The following is a 14,832-nucleotide window of genomic DNA, read 5'->3' on the forward strand; positions in this document are numbered from 1 at the left end:
AACCACTTACCACTTAGTGTGAGTTTACCACTGAGGACGAAGCACACACCTCCGGCTGTATTACACGTTCACAATTACTTCCCCTTCTTTGTTGCTCATTATTTCCTGGTAGATTTTCTTTCTTTTTTAAAATACAATTCTTAGGTGCTCTGGGTAACACCGCTGAAAGTCACTATTGTTTTGGAAATGTAAATCTGTCTGTGTGGGTGGTTTTGCAAGAATTTTACAGAAAGGGAAGTCTGGATGATGACTTGGGTTTTGCCCTGCGCTTACCCTGCCCGTCCTGTAGGAGTTGCTGTGCTGTCTCGGCGTCTCGGCCCAGCGGACGGGAGTGAGTGCTGCGAGGAAGACCCCCGCTGGGCCAGCCCTGTCCCTGCAGTCCCCAGTTCGTAACAAACACAAAAAGAAGTGAATGGGGTAAGGCTGATGGTATGTTATCTCTGCAGCTTGACTGTGAATCTGAAGCTATTGTGAAATAAAAAGTTCGCTGAAATTTAAAGAAGACATCTATAAGAAGAACGAAAGAAGGAGGGAAGGAAGTGGGGAGAGAGAGGACAATGAACAAAACCAACATCTCTTGAGAGTGAATTATAAGTCAGCAACTTTGACAGGTGGTTCTTTCTTACTTAATATTTATCATTTTAGCCCAGTGAGTTGAGTGACTATTAAACTCACTTTACAAGTAAAGAATTGTAGCCAAAAAAAGTTTAAGCAACATTGGTTAGTTAATAAATAGCAGAGCCATGAATTAAACTTAGATATTCTTGCTCCTGAGGCCCTGCCCTTTCCAACCACCCCCACTCCACCTAATTACCCTCAAGTTCAATGAGATAGTAATAGGTGCTCTGTGGAGGGAAATATTTCATGGTCAAATTACTTTAGAAAATTTGGAATTAAGTTAATTCAAACAGCTTTCTTAATCCAAAAATTCTCAGAGCTCTTAATATGCTAATATGCATTGTGAATAGCTAAGAAGGGGCTATGATATATACTTCCCCCCAAACTTCTTTGTCTTCTTTATAAGGTCCTTTGAAGAGGACCTATTGAATGATCACTTCTTGAATGCTGGTTTTCTGGGGAAAACAGTTTGGACATCTTTAAAGGTCATTTTAATTTTAACAACACATTCCAAAGGCCTCCAATCCTTCAAGAGCAACAAATACAATTTTAATAATAGAATGTCAGGCCTTCTACCAGATGTGGGAGATATTTTGGACCCAAAACATGCCATATAAGTTAAAGCTTGCTTCTACTCTAAAGATACCCTTTCCACTGAACATCTCATTTTGAGTTACATTTAAACACATATCTGAATATGTAAAAAACTGGGGAGAAAAAAATCTTCAACACCTTTTCACCATCGAGTTTATTTTTATTCCCTTTGCCCATGGACCTAATGTTTTAAATATTTTTGTTAATCAAATTGCTGTAGCAATAAGTTGATTTTATTAATTCCCAACTGTAGTGAGCATGTCCGACTGTTTTTCCCACATCTTTCCCCTTCTTCCTGGTAACAGCACTTCCAAGATGCCTTTGGAAAAATTGCCCCTCTTCCCTCTTATTAACTATTTATTGTGTGTAGCTGAATCACTCAGTTTCAGAAAAACAGGACCAATGGAATAGATATATTGCAGTGTGTACCGAGATCTCTATCCATGCTCTGACAGGTAGACAGATAGATGTATTTTAAGGAATTGGTTTCTGTCATTGTAGAGCCTGGCAAGTCCAAAACTGCAAGGCAGGCTGGTAGGCTGGAGACCCAGGACAGAATACAGTTTGAGTCCAAAGTCCCTCTCTCTCAGGGAAGCTCTTTCGTAAGACATTCAACTCACTGGATGAGGCCCATGCACATTATGAAGGACAACTACTTTACTTACAGCCTACTGATTTAATTGCTAAGCCCAACCAAAAAAATACTGCCACAGAAACATTTAAAGTACGACCAAATATTTGGGTCCTGAGGCCTAGCCGGTCCCCCATCACAGGAGCACAGACACCAATCCCAAGGCTTTTGTTTGCAGGTAGGTGGGTGGACAAGGGGGACAGGGAACTCCATTTGGTTAAAGCAACGAGCACATCACATTCCATTGGAGTAAACTCTGCGGCTTTTGCTGGAAACAGGAGGACGCAACTCCTCCTCCACTGGACTCGGAGTGGGAATATGTGAAGTGTGGGACTGATGTGGTGGTGAAGAAAGGTCGAGAACCTGCCAGCCCTGAAACCCAGGCCACCCCATTCTGAGAGGAGACCTCGCTGAGAGGCAGAGCCTGACAGTGTCACCTGAGTCCCGCTTTCATCGTGAAATCAAACCCTGGGCTCCCCGCAATTACCCGATTCAATCCATTCTCAATTTTTGCTTAAGCCCGATTCTTACAACTAGAATCCTAACTTACATATCATCAGAGTTTATGATCAGCATAAGAAATCCTCTGTTACCAAAATTAGTTGTTACAAGTTATCTATTACAGTTTCAGCCTTAAGTAAGGATATTTGCCTAAAATATATAGGAACATTACTTCTACTAAATTTTTTTTCTATCACTAGAGGGTGCCAGATACCACATCAGCCAAGTGAGGAAGAAAATTGTGTAATTTCTATCAATTATTAGAAATATACTTAGGTTCTTAGGAAAGGGAAGAGAAAGGAGAAAGAGCTTTGATTTAGACAGATAATCTGTGACCCTGCTCACAGAGACATTTTCATCTCCCTGAGAACATATTTCTAACAGAGTTAAAGAAATGATGTATGCAAAGCACCTACCACATTGAAATACAAGCTATTCCTTTTGCATTGCTCGCCCTAAATGAGGTGCCTTCACGGGCCAGTTTGCTAATTGGGGGTTACAGTTCAAATGGAAACCAAGGTAATTCGTTTACAACCCCCTCCTGTACCATCTTCTGCATGAATGTGCTCCTGGGCTGGCGGTGCTACCCACGGCACAGGCTCGGCGTCTGGCCGGCTGACCAGGGCTGCGGAGGTTGGCCACCGAGATGTGGAGCAAGTTATTCAATCTCCCAGTTTCTCCCACTGTCCAATTGGCGCAGCAACCTCCCTCTTGAGCAAGAACCTGAAGAAGACAATAGTTTAAAGAGCCCTCTTAGACTGAAGCAGCCAGGACGCACGCAGAGAGCACTCGGAGCAGCAAGCATTTGGATAAAAGTCTTCCCTATGCACAGGCCCTGGTTTTGTAATCCAATCAGGCACTGCTCCCCCGAGTGCCCTGAAAGCACAAATAGTCTCTGAATCCACACAGAAGAGTGGACCCCCCCCCCCCCCCGCAGGGGTTTAAAACCCATGCATGAAAAGATAGGGACTGCTTTTCAGGAAGTGCTCATCTGAGGCATTGAGATCTAAAGCTTTGCTTAAAGCAATGTTTCTCAAAGCTCAGCCCACCTTTTGCCATTTCTGTGGTCCCCTTGTACTTTCACTTAACTAATATATATGTATGTACACATATACATATAAATTTTTTTTAATCAGCTTACTTTGTTTCTAACCAATGTTCTGTTTAAGATAAAATATCACACTATAACTCTAAATGGAAGATCGGCATTCCTTACCCGAGATAGAAAGTATCCATAAAAACGAATACACAACCATTGAAACAAAACATTTGCCTGCATACTTCTAGATGTTGTTTCCCAAACCGCTGGTGGTAAGGGCACTGTGCTTTCAGAAAGGTTGACTTAAGGCATAGTAGTCTGTTCTGTTTTAGCCTTATTCCCTGCCCCCAAATGACCACCAGAGAAAAGACCAACAAGCTTGGGCCTCAGACCCTCCCCGGGAGACCGGAAGGGAGGTGATGTGTAAGAGCAAGTGAAGTTGTCACTGTCTCTGATGCCCATGTAGTGCTGAAGAGGGAGATTGGGGGGTGGGGATGGCTTCTACTGTGACACCAGCCTTTCCCCATTAAAACAGGCTGCGTGACAGCTTCAGGGAGATGATGTATTGGGAGGAGGAGCATGCTCCTGCAGAGCTAGGAGGAGAATGTGGAGTGGGACGTTGGAGAAAGGATGACAAGGAAGCTGGAGGCTCATTTAGAGGAGAGTCCTTGGATGGAAGGGCGAAGTAGACGGTTTTCTGCAGAAGATGACCTCAGTCAACTAACACAGAATAGTGAGAAGGACAGATACGTGGATTTTAATCCTAGTTCAGTTACTTCCCTCGCTGGGAGAAGCTTTGTGTAATATTCAACCTCCCTCAGACTCAATTTTCTCACCTGGTCAACATTAGGCCCTTTCGGCAATAATGATTTGCCTGTTGGCTGTGCATTTTGTAATCTTATTTTTATCTTACTTTTGCAATTGGCAAATGTCCCTCTCAAGGCTATGTGGCCCATTAACACCTATTGTAAGTGACAATTTAGGTAGGCGTGCCCATGACTACCAACATCAGGGCCTGTTACTTCCTGTGCTGCTTTCCTCCTTCAGCAGGTGATAGAGCATAAACATCGCCTGCACCCCACCATCTTGGCTTCTCCCCAAAGAAAACAGGATTTTAAAAATTTTCTGGAAAAACACTAAAAAGGGATCATTAGATCAAGCTCTTCATTCCCACGATTATCCATTGTCGCCTCTGATCACGTGTAGTCTGAAGGTGAAGAGACCTCTCTCTCTATAAACACACGACTTGGCAATACAGACAGGCCCCATGATCTCACACGTAACTAAATGCGAACTGCATTGTTCTAAACCATAATGAGAAATGCCCCATAAAGGAGGGTGGCACAGATATGCAATTTTTAAAATTGTTTTACGTTTCTAAGCACCCCTTCTTCATATACACACTGCTTTCTAGGACAGATCATTCTCTCTTAGAAGATTCTCCTGTGTCACAGTGGGGACAGAGTGGCTGGGCGTGAAGAGAATGCCCTTGCACGAGAAAGGGGCGGGGGACTTAGGGTGGGAATGCAGATATATGGGGGGGTGCGTGGAAAGGGCTGCAGGCCAAGGCAGGAGCCAGGGAGGTGATATCAGTGTGAGATCAGGAGAAATGACCTGGGGAAAGACTTGTGTGATGGAATTTTTTCCCAAAGAAATGCTCTTTGTTATGCCCTGCTTGAAGGGCCTGCTCTCTGTGGACCATCACAATATACTTGGCTGGACTAGATTCTTGTGGAAGGGTGAAGGGGCCCAGCAGAAGCATGGAGAAAGGGGACAGCAGACCCCAGAGATTTATACACACTTAGAACAAGGCCTGTCACAGCCCAAGAGAGGCCTGGCTCAGAGAACTTGGGCCCAATCTGGCTTCTGAAGTTCTTCTAGTACACTAAATGAGGCCAAACACAAATCAGCACAAACATCAAAATGGGTTGGCAAAAACTGCGGTGTCTTAAGTGTTTCCATTTAGCAATTTGGTGCTTTTCACACTTAAGACTTCAATGCAAAATCTCATGTGGGGCTAGTGTCAAAATCTATATTTAAGGCCCTTCAGGGATGTCAGGCCTGAGCCACTCTCACCCATACCTCATAGCCTCTGACCTACAGCTACAGAAGCCTTGGGTAGGAGACACCTTTGGGACCACCAGCTCAACGCCTCCCACTCTAAACCAGACTGTTCTACGGGCACCAGAAGCCAAGCACCAGCCTTGGCTTGGATCCTTCCAGCACTGGCCGCCTTGCCTTCCAAGATGATTCACTCTGTGAGAGCACTTCCCAGTGGTGAGATGTTCTCCCGGAGGCCATTGCTTCCTGTAGTGTGACAAGCATTTGTTCAATATCCATTCTGCAAAGAACCCTACTTATAAAGAGAACTGGAGGAGCAGGCGATAGTAGTAAATCTCCCCTCAACCCCAGGTTGGAAGGGGCATTTTTCCATCTGAAACCTCCCCATAGTCCTTCACAAACCTGTGTCTTAAGAGGTTTTTTTTTTTAATTCCCGGCAACTAGGATAATGAGTCAGCCTGACTCCTTAATCATAGGAAACTAAGGGGAATTGAGACTTTTCTAGCAGTCTCCACACCAAGGAAAGACACAAAGCAGGCATTCCCCACCTCCCTCTGGCTGTGAAATCCCCTTGGGATTTCAAAATTATCCAAGAATTTATCCCTTCAAAATTCTTTTAAAATGTTCTTCAAATTTATTTTCACCTAAACCATTAAAATATGTTGGGAGCAATCATTTAAGAAGATAGAATTGTTGAGTCAAACACAAATAAAGTATAATTAATAATACTGATATCTAACACTTATATAGTGCTGGGGAAATTTGTGAGTTCTTTGTGTGCCTGTTAACTCATCTAAACCTCTTACCTCCCTCACGAAGTAGGTCCTGTTCCCATCTCACTTGACACTGTAGAAACACGTAGAGGCTTGCCTAAAGTCACGTGGTTACTAGGTGGCAGAAGTGAATTTCTGAAGCCTGGGCTGAATCCACTTCCTCTTCAAAAAAAGTTGCATCAGTGGCCTTATGATTAAGTTGTAAACTCCCTAAGGAAGTACAAATTGTTTTGTTGTTCTGTTGAACACATGCGTTCCTATTATTGATTAAAATCATATTTTTATCAGTTTTCTTAATGCCAGGCTTTATTTCCTAAGATTGCAAATTCACGAGCTGAGGGACCCTTTGTTGCACTGAGTGATTCTGTCTAGCAGGAAGTTTTGTTCTCCTTTCTGACAATCGTGCCTTTGCAGATTGGATTGAGATAAAGACTGCAATAATTAAGATTGTGTGGTCATAACCCCACACTCTAACTCAGTGCTTCCCAGACCTTAATATGCAGAAAAATCACTGGGTGACTTTATTAAAATTCATATTCTGTTTCAGTGGGTCTGAAGGAGAGTGTGAGATGCTGTATTTCTCACCGGATCCCACGTGATGCTGAGGGCACCACCTGGAAAGGACACGTGTCAGTGAGGGTCTCGCCAGCTCAGGGACACCATCCTTCAGTCCGGTTCGATCTCATACAGAGAAAAACTAGCTGACTCCACTTTGAACAGATTGGCCAGTTGTACTGTTATTCAAGGATCTCTTTTGTGGTAGTTGTTAGGAAATGTAGAAAAATCAACACATCAAATCATGTCATAACAAACACAGTTTTATCCACTGTCCATTTAGCCTATTATTTTACTACTTAGGCCCAAGTTTCACTCAGCAGAAGCAAGTCTGCCTTGACTGCATAAATAATTTCTTCCCATCAAGAAAAAAAAAAAAAACTTAGTTCATTTGCAAACACACTGAGCTTTTATTTCCGTGAACAGAAAAAAAAACTGGCTAGAAGCTTGCTGATTCTCTCAGCCAATCAGAAAAATGTGACCATAAATGTCCATGAATTCCCCCCTCAGTGAATCTCTGCCTTCTTTTATTTCTGTCGTGGGGCCGTGTATCTTACAGTTCTGTGCCACATACTCTGCCTTTTATGTCTAAGTGTCCTCTCCTTAAAAAAAAAAAAAAACCTCAGTGGGATCTCTCTAAAAATCCATTGTCTTTTATGTTAAAAGCTGGCAACTTAGTACACATGCAAATTTTGATTACCTTTTAATAATACCAGACACATTTAGAGCACTTAATATGAGCTGGGTATTATTTTAAAGGCTATATAAACAGGATTCCATTTAATGCTCAGACAAATCCTGTGAGGTAGGTCTTCTTATACCCATTACACAGGTGGAATAACTGAGGCTACAGGCAGTTAAGGATCTTGCCTTAGTCATACAGCAAGTGAGTTGCAGAGGTGGGATTTGAACCAAACAATTGCTTCTTTCCTTTAACAATGTGCTACCTTCTTCCTGACCCAGCATGTATGAGCTAATCAAACTTTCACTATATGTTAGATCCTGTCACATGTTATCCCATTTGACTTTCATGCGCACATCTATGAGATAAGAATAACTTTTCTTATTCATGAAAACAGGTACCTTGATCAAGTTCCTGAGGCACGTTAGGGAAGTCAGATCTGCCCGACTCTAAAGCCTGGGATTTTTGCACAATATCCTACCTCCTGCCTTTTTAGGTAGATGAGACAGTTTTCCTGGGGGGGGGGTTCTTTGTTTTTTTAAAATGGAGGGTCAGTCTGAAACCTTTGCATGAACCAGAACACAGCCTGGAACACATCATACAGTCTAAGATAGGGACACTTTCTAGAAGGGTCTAAAACACCTTGCCTAACCTCCTGCCACCCTTTTCCCCATCTCGCCTCTCCCACCTTCTTCCTGTGACACCACGTGTCCCACCCCTGCCCATCTACCTCTTTGTGGCTCTCGGAACACAGTCGACCTTGGATGGAGTTGGAAACTGCCCCTCTCTTGCCTTCCCTGGGGACCCTCCAATGCCCTAAGATCACATCTCTTCATTTTGCTGTTCTTTCCTTGCATACTAATCTGACTCACACCCAAAATAGAATGTCCTTTTTTTCCATTTGTAAATATAGCAAAAGCCCATGGAGCATGATGATAAAGAATAATGTAGTGGCCAGTTCCTTCGAGAAGAGCCGTTCGTCTCGCAGCCCAGTGATGAGCACATGACTAGCATTTACCAAGAGTGTCGCTGCTCCGGGCGAGTGCTTTACCACACACACTCTCATCGGACCCTCGCTGAACCTTTGTATCCCATATTATCCTCGTCTTGTAGATTAAGAACCTTAGGTTTCGTGAATTTAAGTAACTTGCCTGAGATCAAAGACCAGTATAAGAAAGAGCTGGGGTGGAAGACAGGTCTCGCGGCTCCAATTTAACCCTGTGCCAGCTGACCCCTCTCCCTCTTTGGTGGTGTGTCTGTGCCCTTTCTTAGGCTGACTTCCTTGTCATCGGCCTGCACACACCTTGTCCTCACCTTGTCATCCAAACTGCCCCCCAGGAAGGACCCTCACCTCCACTTAAACAACCCCTACTCCCCTTTCATTAAGGCAAAATTGAAAACTCAGAGCCTCCCCTGACTTGCTTCACCCGGTTGCTACCATTCTAAACTTAGAACTTTCTCAGCACTTTGGAGGAGTGACACTAATTTTGTATTTGGAATCTGTGAAAATTATCTCCCTCTTTACGAATTTATACGTCAGCCCTGGGCAGTGTGACTCAGTGGTTGGAGTGTTGTCCAGCAACCAAAGGGTTGTGAGTTCGATTGCTGGTTGGGACACATGCCTGGGTTGTGGGTTCGGTCCCTGGTCTGGGTGCATGTGGAAGGCAACCGATCCATGTTTCTCTCTCTCGCACACATCCATGTTTTTTTCTCACTCCTTCCTCTCTCCTTGCCTCTCTCTCTCTAAAAAAAAAAAAAAAAAAAAGAAAGAAAGAAAGAATAAATGGCCTTAGGTGAGAATTAAAAACAAATTTACACTTCAGATAAACCCCTATCGACTTGGAGTTGAGCTACCCCTCTCTGACTTCTCTCTGTCCTGTCACTGTACTTGACTTTGGGTGGCAGGAGACACATTGCTAATCAGAAAGCAAGTTGCTTGAGAAGAAGGCATTATTTTCCACTGTCTTTGAATGGAGGCTTTGAGCTTAAGTCTGCATTCCAATAATCTTCCTTAATTTAATGCATATTTATGAGTACCTACTTTGTAGCATGGGCTGTAACGGGCCCTGGGAGTAACGGTGAGAAGGACAAGCATGGTCCCTGTCTTCATAGACTTGAAAAACCAGCAGGGACAAGACACCAAAGCAATTAACAATAGTCAGCCCCGCCCTCTCCTTGCCTTGAGAAAGGCTTCCCTTCTTCGATCCGCTAGACACCAGTGTCGTGGACTCCACACTGGTTACAGTCTGCATCCTTCCTTAAGTGCGCCTCTCAGCCCTCTCTTCCCCTCACTTCTTCAAAGATGCCTAAAGCCGTGAGCATTTCCCAGATAACTTTCAAATCTCGGCCTCATGCTCTGACTTCGGCTTACATTTCCAGTGCGCTATTTTTAATTCCTTCTTATTTTTCACTCGTCACCTCCAACTTTTATGCGTCTAAAACTGAGCTCTTTAATTTCCATCCAGAGCAGAAAGTGAGAACATTGGACGCAGTGAACGAAATAAAGGATAAAATTACGTTTTAAGTGGGAAGAAGTCCACTTCGGCCTTTGGGCCCACCTGGCCCTCTTCTGATGCCCCAGACTTCTCAGTGTACTTCGCCTCTTCTGTGTCCGCCAACCCCCTTGATTAGATTGGACGCTCCTGAAAAGTAAGGTGTACTTGCAGCTGTTCCAGATGGCCGGAGTCTACCCCAGGGTCTTACCGGCAATTTGTGCATCCACGAGCAGGTGTGCGATGAGGACACAGACACCGGAAATGGCCTTTGCTGTTTCTGTATGCACTTCCTGGCGTTTGATAGTGGAGTCAGGACTAGATGGCCAGCAAATTATAAGGGCAGGCCCCTTTAACTTTCTCTGACTGAATGGGGTTTGGAGTTTGTTCTGATTTGTGATTGTAAGACCAAAACAATTACATCTACGTTGCTCTTCCTATCTTTCCAGTTCTGCAGACATGCTAAGAATAACAATGAAAATGTCATCTTCAATAATAGAAAGGCAGAGGGGAGAGAGAGAGAGAGAGAGAGAGAGAGAGGATGAGAGCAAGTATGAATCAGCCCTAGCTTGTGACCACGATGTTCTTTCCCCCTTTCTTTTTAGGGTCATTGCTGCACCAGAGTTTAATATCATCCCAAGTTGAGTAGCCACATTTTAAGGGTTCTTGACAATTATTTGGCCAGACTCTCATCTCTCCTGAATGTTGGCATCTTCTCCTCGTGAACATCTCTCTTTGAAGTCAGCAAGAATCTGGGCTGGGGTGAATCACAAGGCCTGGTTTCCTTAGGAGCCAAGGCTGCCAAAGCACCCTCCTGCAGAGCTTGGAAACTTGCTGGCCTCATTTTTCTCTTTTCTTTATCTCAGCTGTCACCTCTCTTCCTCTGCCACACGCGCACACACAGGTGTAGCCCATTAGAACCAGCTTAACAACAGTGGACCATGTTCTTAAACATAAAACAGCATGTCGTTGATGTTTTTCTCACCAATGCCCGTGTTTTATGCACGTTTATTCTTTATTTCTTTGTTCTCCTGCCTTTGGTCATCCTACTTTTCCCTCCAATAACCAGGAAAGCCAAAGGGCCGTGTTTGGTGTGGGTGTAGATCGGACCGTGTGCTTGTGTCTCCTCTGGGAGATCGTCGGGGCCGGCATCCTCTAAGGACTGAACCTTCTGTCTGACGGAGCCACATTTCCCCTCTCTGCCTGCAAGGCTCGCTTGAATTAAAGCACCTTTCTCTACTGCTACCTTATTACAGATGATGGTACAATTCTGGGTATACACAGTAGAGTGGGAAAGTAAAAACAGACTTGGCTTATTAAACAGGATGAGGGAAAAGAGGAACATTCTACTTTGCCATGGTTTGGCTTTCCCTTGGTTTATAACTCTGAAGGTATATGGTGTATGGAGACAACTTTTTCATTCTCAGTTTAGCACCCAAATAGCTCCCATTGCTACTTTATCCCTCAGTGAGGAAGGAACAGCAAGCCAGTCTGTCCTGGACCAGAAGTGAACCTGAAGCACAATTCACTTATGGGCTTTACTCCCAAAAATATTTATTGCATTTTTGACAAGTCGTTGTCTTTGCACTGACGGAAGAAAAGGAAGAGTTAGGATACAGAGGGGAGTGGGATATGGGTCCTGTCCCCTAGGAGAACACAGGGAGGCTACTCTGTAATCTATGGCTAATAGCATGGACTCTGGAAATCAAATCCTGTCTCCACACCCATTAGCTATGTGGGCAGTTACTTAGTTTTTCTGATATTTTAGCTTTCGGATTCGTATGAAGAAGGTGATGACAACAGAATGTACTTTATATGCTTGTTAGGAGGGTGTCTGCAATTCAGGGCAAGGGGGTTGCAGAGGCAAAATTGTTAAGAGAGACAAAAGGATGAAAGGTTGCTTCAAGCTTCAGGTGTCATAGAAGGCTTTATGGAGAAGCTGCCTCTAGAGGTGAACCATTTAGCATGCATTATTGGGAGAGCAGACTCACTTTAACAAATTCCCCCTCTGGGGATGGTCCCCTAGGTTCCCTGGCACTGGGGTGCACAGACTGGGCATGGCTGATGACTAGACCCAGCTCTCAGCATGAGACTGGCTGACGGTCATTTCTTCTCTGCTTTGTGGTTGGGTCCAATAGAACAGATCCTTGTCTCTGTCCCACCACTGGCTGACAGGTCAGAGCAGGCGTGACAGAGGCCCTCCCAGTGTCCAAGAAAACAGGATCGTGCAAGATTTGTACAGTTACTGCAGATGTGCTGACAGTTAGGTTTTCTCAGCTTCAGCTATTTATGTGAAAAGATGAGCAGGGGCCTTTTAAAACGATTTTAAAATAATTCAGCCCACAAAAGTATTACTTCATTAAATGTCAGCTCTGCAGGGATGAAGTTTCCCCTTTGGGATCCATAGCAATACATTTTTCTGTTTATCCAAAGGAATCCGGGGACCTAGGCAACAATCTGTAACCAGAGTTAAGCACCTGAAACAATGTAAACATCCTCCGCAAACGCTGGTATGATAAGGTCTAGTCATGTTTAACAAGAGAAAGAATTATTCAATTTTCAAACCTCAACTTTGTCCAAGTGCCTGGACATTTATATTTGCTTTATTTCATTAAACCTTTTAAGCAATTCTGGGCAACATTTTTTACTATCATAGTCTTTTTAGTTGTAGATTCACAATTTGAAATGTCAATAGAATACAATTGTATTAATTTGAAATTACAATCAATCTCAATATTTACCATATGTTTTTAAAAATATAATATCACTGAATTGTTTCTCATTATATTTAAGATTATTTACACATACGTTAGCCATTTTCAAATCACTGAAGAGGAAGTCGATTTTAGCTATAGAATTACAAAAAATTGAGAGTCCAAAAAAAAACTTGAATTAGATCAGTACAATGGAAAAAATATTTAAATGTGGTTAATTTTCTTTCCATTTTTCATGACTCTCAAAATGAGCCAATATACTGACCTCAACCTTATCAGCCTCTTCATTTGAGACTAAATACTACCCTCCCATCTTTGCTCTGGCATTTTGATAACACCGTTATATTATCTATTAATATATTAATTACATATTATCATTTCCCCTTTGTATAATTAATATAATTATTTATTAATAAAAATTCATAATAATAACCTGTGATAGAGTTCTACTCTAGAAAGGAAGTAAGATGCACTGGCTGGGTGATTCAGCCCCAGCTTCAGGCTTGAGTGGTACCACAGATTTTGGCAACAATCACCCAGAGAACCTAATGAAAAGGAGCTAGAGAAGGCCTCTGTCACAAACACTGATTCTAAATTAAACTCATTGAATTGTAGCTGTATAGCACTGTGGTGTAACACTGTAGCAATAGGACTATAGTATTCTCCACATCCAAGGGGAGAAGACAAGGTCTCGCTCCCCAAACAGTTCAGTATCTCTCAGTTTGCGTCCTTGCTTTTATCCTAGAATATTTATTGAGCGCCCACTGTGTGCCAGCCACTGGTTTATGTCCTGGAGATGCAGGAATGAAAAAAAAATGTCTTACCTCTATAAAGCTTACAGTCCAGGGGGAAAGCAGGCCAGGCCCATGTTTTACAGAGTCCAGAACCCACACATTTGTTCTCTAATGGCTCCACTCTCTCCCTTTCCATGCTGCTTTCTACGTTCTCCCTGCCTTTCCATTTGAGATTCTGGACTTACTGTTACCGAACAAAGTGGGATTTGGCTGCCTGGGCGGAACACAGGCGTTACACAAAGACTGATGCGGAAGGAAAAAGATCTATATTAAAAGGTTGCCTAATTTGGGGCAGTGGGGACTCCCTGGCTTCAGGCCAACCTCTTCCACAAAACGGAGAACTCAGCCACCCCCGGAGCCAGAGTCAGTGTCCAGGCACCCCGCTCATTCTTACCTGTCTTTCTGTGGCCCAAGGCTATTGCGTGAATGGGTCTCTGGCTTCAGGCTCTCTCTACTAGGAGTGCACACTTGCGGGGCTGGCATCGCTATTGCCTTCCCGCAGCTTTCTTCCCCTCCTGCACCCCGGAGCCACTTCTAGACCACTGCAGCCAGTCGCGTAGGGGGTTGCGTTCACGGGACCCCCATCCCAGGCTGCTCGCACTGTAAAAGCTGGCAAGGTCTCCAGCCCATGCATCTGTGTGTTGATCTCAGAGCAAGTGAAGAGGCACAGTCCAGGACCTGCGTGGCAGGAAGCCACAGCATCTCACGGGCCACCACTTGTGAGGCACCGGTCCCCAGGGTGATGCACACGGGACCCTCCCTTGGTGCGAGCCTGCTCCTGACCAGGCAAGCGAGGGGCAGCAGAAGGAAGAGGGCACGAGTGGGGCCGGAGCCCGCCAGGTCACGCGAGTGCTCTGGCACCCTGACCTGGTGAGTGAGGGGAAGGAAAAAAGGGAGCGAGTCTTCACCCGCCCTCTGTTTAAAAGTCTGGGCCCAAAATCCAATGGGCAGCGAAGGGTTCAAATTCCCAGCCCATCCAGGCTAGCGTCCGTCATGCTCATCAGCCTGCACAGCATCTCTGTCCCTTCTCCTGCTACCATGATAACCTCCCGGGTACACGTGTTGTGACCTTTTCAGCCGTGGTACTCTGTGCAAGCTACTTCCTGCTGTGTCAGGAGCCGAGCTCCTTGGTTCATCCTTACGGGGGGCACGGAAATCTATCACACTCTGTAGGCGGCTTCAATCTTACCACCCCGGGAGCTTCCTGACCCACCTCCGGGTTCCCTTCCCTTTACCCAGGGATCTGGCCCCATCCCCCCTGTAACAGTACAATTGTTCAGGGAAACCATGAGAGGACATTTTTTTACGTCTAATCTGTAACAAGAAAAACACAAACACTTGTGATATTACCAGTTTCCTTTTTTAAAAAAATCACAGT

At 44.3% G+C, this 14,832-nt stretch overlaps 1 long non-coding RNA gene across 1 annotated transcript; it reads right to left on the reverse strand.

Annotated features, from left to right (window-relative positions):
- Positions 1 to 1,156: 1,156 nt before the first annotated feature.
- LOC139440882 (uncharacterized) lies at positions 1,157 to 14,339 on the reverse strand. The gene is made up of 3 exons (XR_011651170.1): positions 13,849 to 14,339; positions 9,077 to 9,197; positions 1,157 to 3,067 (listed from the first exon to the last, which is right to left on the reverse strand). It is a non-coding gene; the product is annotated as an uncharacterized lncRNA (long non-coding RNA).
- Positions 14,340 to 14,832: the final 493 nt, after the last annotated feature.

This window comes from Desmodus rotundus, chromosome 4, assembly GCF_022682495.2.
Source record: "Desmodus rotundus isolate HL8 chromosome 4, HLdesRot8A.1, whole genome shotgun sequence".
NCBI lineage: Eukaryota > Metazoa > Chordata > Mammalia > Chiroptera > Phyllostomidae > Desmodus > Desmodus rotundus.